Here is an 8,689-nt window from a genome sequence, read left to right as displayed (position 1 = left end):
AGGGGATGTACTGTATGGTGATTAACATAATATAATAAAATAAAATTAATTATAAAAAAAATAAAAAAAAAATAAAAACTGTACTTAACTTCCATCATTGGAAATTTTATGATTGTACTGACCAGGTCTGTCTTTGACCTTGACAAAAGGCACACTTTCAGGTGATATTCTCAATTCAGAGAAACTCAGATATTAACAGGTCCCAAGGGAACATAGCATAGGTAGTTTCCTCCTCCAGAGGCTATTCTCTACAGTGAATATATGCTTCACACTCTCACATGAATACTGGTCACAGCTGAAAATGGATTATTTGTTTTGCTGCAATATGATTTTATTTCAGATTCTAGTTAGAATATAAACTGTGCTTTATCCATGGGAAAAAAATATGATGAAATATGGTGTTCCTCTGGGAAGAAGTTACCATCTATACTCTGTAAGTTTCTTAACTGCTCCCTTAATTCCCTTCCTCGATCACATTTAAGACACTTTCACAATGTTTTAATACCATATTTCCATACATTCTAATTGGGATGGCTTGGAATTTCTGCACAGCTTCCAAAAATATCAAGGGTTTCTTCACCCAGCTACATCTTGGGACTTTTGGGCTCCCCATAGCATCAGAAAGAATGCCTTCTATTCAGTGTCACCCGTCCCTAAATGCCCCGGTGGAGGAAGCATTTGTGTTCTCATAGCACCACAGTCAGCATGGTCTACAGTTTGTCTGGACTACGGGACTGTTCCAGACACAGATATGTAGGCATAATTAACAGAAATTTCCAAACATGGAGAGAATTGGCTGTTAATAATAGCTCAGGAAAAAAACCCGATAGAAAATATCGGGGATGTACTGTATGGTGACTAACATAATATAATAAAAAATCATTAAAAAAAAGAAAATATGGAATGAACTCTCTCAAAAGTTGTAACAGTCAACAGCTACCATGGGGATGGAATTATGCTTTTGGAAATGAACAGAAGGAAATGCAGAATGGTACCAAAGTCGGAGAAGGACTAAAGTCAGAGACCTTGAGTGTGCACCCAGTCACACTATTTCTCTGCTCTGAGACTTCTATAAAGTTACACTGGGAGTCAGCCTCAGACTAATAAGACCTATTTCATGGGGTTACTGTGGAGATTAAATTAGACAATGTGAGTGAAGTTTCTGGTACACAGTGGGTATTCAGGGGGAGGAAGAGGGAGACATAAAAAGAAACAGGGAGATTAGTTTTCACACCACCTGAAACTAGTAGCTCAAAAAACAAAAAATAGGAATTTTCTCATTTTCTTTCTTTCTTTCCTTCTTTTTTTCCCCTAAGTTTTCTTTGGTTAGGTCTACTTTAAGTCATTTGATTTTTAAATTATACTCTTGGAATTGGGAGATTTAACTCCCCCGCCTAGGACACGCTTGAAAATAAATTATAACAGTATTATTAATACGACAATTAATATACTTAATTTAGCAGTAATATTGCCTTTTGTAATTCAACTAAAATAATATTAACAACTTTTAAAGCAAGTATTAAGTGAGAAAACATAAATAAGCTTTTATTTCTTTGGTGTAACCTACAGCACCTACAGACTGTTTCTTTTTCATTTGCAGTGTTCAAAAGTGATCAGAGTACACAGTAAAAATAAATTCAATAAATTCTTCTTGACCATATTAGAAGAAATTAAAAGGCCCTCCTTTATTTAGTACTTTCTAGTCACTTTCATCACTGATATCTGACCACCTTTGTAGATTTAAACAATAATATCAACAACACATTAATTATAGACTGAGGTGAGGGTAACAGACTAAATTAGAGGAAACTTGAAGCAGTTAGTGCCAAGAGCAAAAACAGAATATTACAGATACAGAGAATACTTTTCTTATAGCTACTGACCATGTATATTTTTTATGTCAATTACCTCTTCATAGGATGTGTATTCTTTTTTTTAAATATTTTTTTATTATATTATGTTGGTTATCATACAGTACATCCCTAGTTTCTGAAGTAAAGTTCGATGATTCATTATTTGCATATAACACCCAGAGCACCATGCAATACATGCCCTCCTTACTACCCATCACCAGCGTATCCCATTCCCTCACCTCCCTCCCCTCTGAAGGGGACGTGTATTCTTATAAAGAGTTTGTTTCTCAGAGTAGGACGTGTATTCTTATAAAGAGTTTTATTATTTTTCTTGAGTCATAGAAATGCTATTTCTTCTCAACTGAATAAACTTTTCTCTAAACCAACATTCTTTCCAGGAGCTTACTCCAAATAGACTCTATTAACTGTGTTATTTTGGGCTTTTACCTTTTAACTCAACTTTTCAGCAGAAAATGAGTATGATTGTCCTCACGGCTATGAAACAATGATTAAAAATGTTCACCATAGCTCTGAGTTATAGAGAAAAGGAAAACAACACTGCAGAGCTGGTCTCCACCTTTCACAGAGGGCTACGAACACCAGTCATCAAGAACTAGTAGTGGCTGGTGGAGACAACTGAGCCACTGTGCAAAGCCCTTCTGATCAACACAGTTTCAAATGAAAGTGGCAGAAGCAGATGGCAAAAAAGAAGGAGGGGGCGCCTGGGTGGCACAGCAGTTAAGCGTCTGCCTTCGGCTCAGGGCATGATCCCGGCGTTATGGGATTGAGCCCCACATCAGGCTCCTCCGCTGTGGGCCTGCTTCTTCCTCTCCCACTCCCCCCGCTTGTGTTCCCTCTCTCACTGGCTGTCTCTATCTCCGTCAAATAAATAAATAAAATCTTAAAAAAAAAAAGAAGGAAAAAGAAAACTGGGAAGAGGGAAATGCAAAAAGCAAAAGAGAGAGAAAGAATATGAATCTATTTTCTAGCTTGATAGGATTGCTAGATTTTTAAAATAATTTAAACAGCAAAAATGACAAGTTCAAAGGTAAACTTAAAATTTCTCTAACTTGTTTGATAAGAAATCTAATTAATTTGTATTTGCCATTTACTTTGCTATTGCAAAAGTCCTCTGCCAAAGACTTTCTTTTCTTGTTCTTCCTGGAACATGTTTCAAAAATCATGACTTCTTAGGCTAAAGCAAATGAGACTGAACGGAAATGGCTTCCAATGGATATGAGGGAAATGAAGGAATTTGCCTAACTCTTAAACTCTCATTTGTAATTCAAAAAAATATTTTCCTCTAGTAGCTTGATGCAGTGTCTCTCTCCCAGAGTTAGTTACAGACTTTGGATCATTTTAGTCCATGCAGAGATGTCCAGATTTTAGTTTCTCAGAAGCCATCTTGTTTGGAATTGGAAACCTAACACCAGATTGTGTATTCGATGGTCTTATATTATGTCTGGCACAATGACTTTCAAATACACTTTAGAGTTTGATACTCAAAACTAAACTTCAGAGTTCACTATAGCTGAGGTATACTTCAGGCTGTAAGTAATTTCTTACAGGTTACATAAGCTTTGAATTTCATGAACAGAGAACAATTTCTTCCTGTTGCTCATGATTCACCCTTTCTTTATGCCTGGAATATTTATTCTTTAATGATTTTTAACTACCTTCTTTTTGATAGTTTATCTGCTCTTGCACTTAGTTAACTATGTTCATTAGACAAAAAGTTTTGTCTTTTGTCAAAAATAGTATTACTATCTCTTTTTAAAAACTGATTGATTCATCTATTTATTCATTAAAAAAATTAACCTTCAATAATGTGTTAAACATTGTCTCAGTTTTTCAAATTTATAAATAGAAACTATTTTTCTAACATATATGCCTTACACGATAAAATGCCATTTAAAAAAATACTATTTTACCTCAGGTCTATAGTATTGAAGTGATCGTAATTCTTTTTTTTTTAAATATTTTATTTTAAAGTAATTTCTACGCCCACTGTGGGGCTTGAACATATAAACCCAGTCAGGAGTTGCATACTCCAATGACTGAGCCAGCCAGGCACCCCAAATTGATCATAATTCTTGATTCATAACATAGTCTCACTATTTTTGCCAGCCCATTTTGTGTTTCTTTGGTTGTTTATTTAATGATAAAATTATTCTGATAAAAACATGACCCAAAGATCTAATACAAGATCTAAACAATTGTTAATAACATACAACTGCTTATGTGCTCATCTCTATGATGACATTTCACCTCCCCTTACTTGAGGTTATTTACATCTTACATCTTCTCTTTCTGTATATAGTTTTTCACTTATCTGAGTTCGTGCAATGTATACTGTCATTTTTCTATTGCTTTTCATTTTATAAAAATTGTACTGAGTGGATCCATTTTGGACTCCTTTTCCTTCATTACGATGTCTAAGATACATCTATATTATTTTATAATTGTAATTTTATGGTTCTGAATAAAATTCAATTGTCTTGTTTATGGGGGTTATTATATTTCTCTTTATACATACATAAGAGTTTATCTTGGGTATGGAATTGGGAACGAAATTGATGAACCACAGAATTTGTGAATATTGAGCTTTACAAGATAAGGCCAACATTTTTCTAGACTGATTATATTAGTATATACTTTCATCAGCAATGTAGAAGAAATCTTCTTGATTCACATACTGTTTATTCAGAAAATCTAATTTCCTGTCTTTTCTTCAGATAAATTTAGAACAAACTGGACTAAATGGAAGGAGTAAACCAGTCTGTGGTGTCTGAATTTATTATTTTGGGGCTTTGTAGTTCATGGGAGCTCCAGGCCTTCCTACTAGTGACATTTTCTTCACTTTATTTGATCACCATTTTAGGCAACATCTGCATTGTGCTCCTAATTATTGCTGACATTCATCTCCACTCCCCCATGTACTTCCTGTTAGCCAGTCTTTCATTCACTGATTTCTGCCTTTCCTCAGTCACTACCCCTAAAATGATCACAGACTTTCTCAAGGAAAACATGTGTCAGATTTTCTTTGGACATTTCTTTGGAGGGGGTGAGATGGTGCTACTTGTGTCAATGGCCTATGACCGTTACGTGGCCATCTGCAAGCCACTTCACTACCTCAGCTTCATGAACAGGCAAATGTGCATTGGGTTAGTGATGACATCATGGAGCATTGGGTTTGTGCATTCAATAAGCCAACTAGCTATGATTATAAGGCTGCCCTTCTGTGGACCGAGGGAATGGATAGCTTTTTCTGTGATATTCCGTTGGTGATCAAGTTGGCCTGCATAGACACCTCTATTCTAGAAATGTGGATCAATGCTGACAGTGAGTTACTGGCAACCATCTGCTTCATTCTGTTGCTAATCTCTTACTCTTATATTCTGCTTACCATCTGCCTTCACTCTAAGGATGGGGCATCCAAGGCTCTCTTCACCTGCACTGCCCACATTACAGTGGTAGTGTTATTCTTTGGGCCTTGCATCTTTATCTACCTGTGGCCACTCAGCATCACCTGGGTGGACAAGTTTCTTGCTGTATTTTATGCTGTCATCACACCTCTCCTAAATCCAGCCATTTATACTCTAGGAACAAAGAAATTAAAAATGCCATTAAGAGACTATGATGTTGGCATACGGATTTCTGTATTTCAGGGTCTCACAGTATCAGAATATCCACTGTAGGACCTCTAAATTAGCCATGCCTGTCCTGTTGCTTGGAACTGGGAAGCATTCCCCAATTCACATATGGTAATCATGTGTATCTCTAGTAAAACTTTTATGCCAGTTCTATCATATTCCACAATCATTTGTTGATCACAGAATGCAAAATGATTTCCTGTCTGGATAATTTGGCAAATCTCTATGACTATGATTTTGGTTGTGCTCAAGAATGACTTAAAATTAATAACAAGTTAATGTTACTTACTAGTATTAGTGCTGCTACTTCAACACCTTATCTTAAAATTTTCTATTATGCTAAGCATTTCTTTGAGCAAAGCGTTTCACATAGATCTCTAAATTTTGGTCAATAGGTCAGTGCATTGAATGTTGCTCCTTATATTTATAAATGGATAATTAGTCTCTCAGTTGATATTTTAGCTACCTTATCTGGAGAGACAGCTGTAAAGGTAATAATTAAGTATTCCCTATCATACTCAGAAAAGAAATGAATCATAGTTACAATCTGATGAGAGTGTTTTCCCCTCAACCTCATATTTTAGTCATTTTGAAACAGTGCAGTTATCTTCCAAACATGCTAAATTAAATACAAACATGGATATACTAACGACCTTTGGGGATTTTACTTCTATTTGTAAATGGGTTAGAAAGTTCATTATCTTTTTTCAGATAAAAATAGGGAAAAGTGTTCTGAAAGTGAGGCCCAAAAGTCTGATTTTAGAATAAATTATCCATTTAATTCACTTCAGTGTTCAGATGGCCTGTAGGCAACCAGATTATATACAAAGTTTGTTAATTGTTCATTATTACTACATACAACATAACTGAAGAGGAATGGAAGCAGAATGTTCAGCTTTAGCCCAGAAGGCTGATCTGAGTTTGCATAGCTCCAATGAGGATCAAATACATGCCAGTTGCTTCATTTTTAAAAGGTCTCATGACTGCCTGTACATCTCACCAATAGTTAAAATTGAGCTGAATGATAAGGACCATAGAAATCCCACAGAAGTAGTTTAGCAGTAATTTGAAGAAAACATTTGTGATCTAACACTCCTTGCATGTTCCCTCTCCCTTGAACACCAAGCATATAACCACCAGCTTCACACAGCAGATGTGCAGCCCTTTTTGCCCATGGGTCCTATCCCCATGCTGTAACAAAAGCGCCTTTTTGAGAGCTTGTTTGGAGGTTCTAGAGGGGAGCACAGCTACTCCTATACACTTGACTGAAGAATGGTTCTCCTCTATCGGGGAAGGTCATCTTCTTCCACCGAGCACACAGCTTTGGGATGATCACACATGGAGCAGTGAGGGAGGAAGGGGACACCCGCCTAGCCAGCCAGATCAGCTGAATCAACCCTAGAGATCAATGGGGTGACAGATGTCACAGCCAGATCACTCTCACATCCCCAAAGCACCTTTTTGCACCAAAAACAACTCAAGAATTCTTTCTTGACCATGCCCTGGAGGCCCCACATCAATAACTTTCTTAAGAATTCTTCCCACTGTATGCCTCAAAAAGGTATGCAAATTTACATCTCCTTATCTGAAATCCCTGGACCAGACATACTTCAAAGTTCCTGTTGCTTTTTTTAAGTGATGAATTAAGGAGAAATTTTATTTCCAAACTCATCAAAGATTATTACAAACACAAAACATCCTTTCCAAAGTGTCCCAAATTAAATCAAATGCACATCACCAAAGTAAAACACTTGTGACATTAAGAATTCATTTAGGTTGTCATATTTTCACATTACTTTGTGTTTAATCATTTGCATGTTCTGATGATCACATTAAAACATTTTTTTAAAGACATGAAATAATGTAGTATTTTTTTAAAGTATAACCACAACTGTAAAGTACAGGAATTTGAGAAGACAGAGGTGAAGTCTGCTTTGTACACAGGATGAGGTAATCTAATACCCAACACAACATGAATCTTTCCCAAGAAGTTTGCTAAGACACAGCTCCCTTAGTGTTACAAATGAAACAATCTTCTCATTAAAAAAAAATCAAGACATCATTTGATTCATAAAGCCTGTTCTTCCCCAGTTTTGTACTTGCTTCTCTTCATTTAGAAACTGTAAATTCATGAGAAAAAAAACAAGTTTTGTTAGGGTATAAAAACCTTAGGAACAACAAATTACAAATATTCAACTTTTTAACAAACAAAAATGTTTCCTTCCCAAAATGGAAACATCCAGTAAATAAAACAAATATAATATTCTGGGTATAAAAACACTAGTAGTTCCCTTATGAAAGGGGTGTATTAGGTGGTATCATTTTTTTTTTTCTTAAAGAGTCTCATGACTACTTGTACACATGGGGCTTGAACTCACCACCCTGAGATCAAGACCTGAGCTGAGATCAAGGGTCAAACACTTAACATACTGAGCCACCAGATGCCCCAAACTTTTGTTGGTCTTAAATATAAAAACACATTACCATTTAAAGTGTACTCCTTCATCCAGTTTCCTTATCTGAGTAGAAACTCATCAATTTCTGTAAAATTTTGACTACAGGCCAAAGCCACAGGAAAGGTCTAAAATATATGAAAGTCATTTGGCTGGAGAAAAGCATTTTCTGGAGACTTGAAGGCAGTCATTCATCACTTTGCACTGAAAAGCATTCCTCAGCAAACTTCTCCTCTACAGCCTTTAGAATAATGCACAGGATCTGGGCTCTCCGAAGGCATTGCTTCCGGCTGGAACACCTACCAGCAGGCATCCTTGCAGGCATTCTGCATGCAATACTGCTCAAGCTCTGTGGCTGCCTGGGGGACCTTGATCCTCCCCAAGCGGGGGCCCCACCCAGCGCTGCAGGTGAGCACAGGGGCCCTGGCCTTCAAGACAGGCAGCGGCAATGGGCTCCAAGGGCCAAGGGTCAGGCCAAGCAGTAGGCTCCAATTTCATACTGTTTTTTAAAAGCAACATGGTCTTGTGTACTTTGTAACATCCCCAAATAGAGCACCTGAAACACAAACCCTTATTTACAATAGTTATTATTTCTGTGTGTGCGTGTGTGTATGCGTTCTTAGTTTTTTTGTGTGTTTTATATCTCCGTACTTCAGTCTGGATGCTATCTCTTGTCTTTGAGTCCACTGATTCTTCTGTCGAGCCCACTTACATTCACAGCTTTAGGCTG

General features: G+C 36.7%; 1 pseudogene; it reads left to right on the top strand.

The window, feature by feature from the left end:
* The first annotated feature begins 4,613 nt into the window (after positions 1-4,613).
* Positions 4,614-5,493, top strand: LOC117800885 (annotated as a pseudogene).
* The last annotated feature ends 3,196 nt before the right edge of the window (positions 5,494-8,689 follow it).

Source organism: Ailuropoda melanoleuca, unplaced genomic scaffold (assembly GCF_002007445.2).
Source record: "Ailuropoda melanoleuca isolate Jingjing unplaced genomic scaffold, ASM200744v2 unplaced-scaffold8686, whole genome shotgun sequence".
Classification (NCBI taxonomy): Eukaryota; Metazoa; Chordata; class Mammalia; order Carnivora; family Ursidae; genus Ailuropoda; species Ailuropoda melanoleuca.
Note: the sequence above shows the minus strand (reverse complement) of the source record. Positions and strands in the feature narration are given on the sequence as shown.